The sequence below is a fragment of the Propithecus coquereli genome, unplaced genomic scaffold (genome assembly GCF_000956105.1).
Source record: "Propithecus coquereli isolate 6110/MARCELLA unplaced genomic scaffold, Pcoq_1.0 Scaffold59, whole genome shotgun sequence".
Lineage (NCBI taxonomy): Eukaryota > Metazoa > Chordata > Mammalia > Primates > Indriidae > Propithecus > Propithecus coquereli.
Genome location: NW_012151840.1, coordinates 7,361,559 through 7,363,387, shown reverse-complemented (window position 1 = coordinate 7,363,387; position 1,829 = coordinate 7,361,559).

Sequence of the window (1,829 nt, the reverse complement as noted above, 5' to 3'; positions counted from 1 at the left end):
AACTAAATACACATCTTTAAAAATTAAAAAGAAAAAAAGAAAGATCTGGCTTCTTTAATGTCCTTTCAGAGTATTGAAAGTCTTGTGACCAGCATTCTATTTCAGAGAGCTAAAAGTGATTTCCATTCATCATTGATTGCTTAGATAAAAAATTTTATGTTTTACTTTGCCTTTCAAGATGCTTTGTAAGTCAAAAGTTGTAAGTAGCCAAAGTTCACATCTCACCTCTGCCCAAAAAAGTATATACTTATTCCTATTTTGCACTTAGGAATTGAGGCATAGAAGCTGATTTATTTATTTTGGGGAGGATATACTTGAGTTTTTTGGAAAAGCAGAGATTTATTTTACATACCAGATGAAAACATTCTACTTCTTTTTGCTACTGTATGTAATGCATGGAAGTAGAAATCATCAGGTAGGTATCTCTTATGTGCACAACTTTTTTTGGGCGGGGAGTGAATAGGGGAGGTCTAGAAATAAACTAGGTTTGTGGTTACTATAGAATTTAGGTGGATTTTTTTGATCCAGTACATTCTGCTGTGGAAGTTACATCTGTTCTCCTCTAGATGTCATTATTGATCTTCACAGGACTGTAGTCTATTTGGTAACTTTTCCAAAACCAGGGACCAAACTTAATGCTGGGTAATTAGGGCATTTGAGAAGTTTTAAAGCTCACTTAAAGGTTTTTAGAGTTTTAGAGTTTAGGCATATATACTTATATGCCTGTATGCATGTATACATATATACATATATACTTTCTTCAGCATACACTATTTAATAATGGTACCAAAAATTAACATTTTTTTCTCACTCTTATATTCCCAATGCCCGCTGCTATACAATGGACACTCAATAAATAGTTGTTGAATTAATGAATATATGTTGTGTTATACTAGTTTCCAATTGTTTCGCATTCGTAGCTCTTAGTTGTGAAATTTTGGTTCAGGAGGGATCTTAGAGATCATCTAGTTCATTATTTCCTAACATGTTTAATTAGAGAACCTCTTTCACAGCTATATATACTCTCTCAAGCTCTCTTAAGAATCTTTTAATACACATTGTCATTTTTGCCTAGCATATTATGAAGAAGTAATTTTAAGTTTAAAATACTTCTTATTAAAAACAATTTTAGCTAGGCACAGTGGCTCATGCCTATATCCTAGCACTTTGGGAGGTCAAGGCAGGAGGATCACTCGAGGCCAGGAGTTCAATACCAGCCTAAGCAACATAGCAAGACCCTGTCTCTACAAAAAAATAGAAAAATTAGCCAGGCATGGAGGTATGTGCCTGTAGTCCCAGCTATTCAGGAAGCTGAGGCAGGAGGATTGCTTGAATCAAGGAGTTTGAAGTTGCAGTGAACTATGACACCATGGTACTCCAGCCTGGGCAACAGAGCAACACCCTGTCTCAAAAAAAAAAAAAATTGAAAACATTTTTAAAATTAAGAAAATTTTTCTTTAAGATTATATTATCAAGTTAATTTTAATGCATTTTAATCTAAATGACAGTTTTCAAAACATTTTTCCCATTTAACAAGCAATGTGCATTGTTTTCATTATTTTTAATTCTGTCAAGAAACATATTGATTGATTGACTGATTAAGACAGAGTCTCGCTCTGTCACCCAGGCTAGAATGCCATGGCATCAGCCTAGCTTACAGCAACCTCAAACTTCTAGGCTCAAGCGATCCTCCTGCCTCAGCCTTCCGAGTAGCTGGGACTACAAGCACGTGCCACCACACCCAGCTAATTTTTTCTATTTTTAGTAGAGACAGGGTCTCACTCTTGCTCAGGCTGGTCTCAAACTCCTGAGCTCAAGTGATCCTCCCA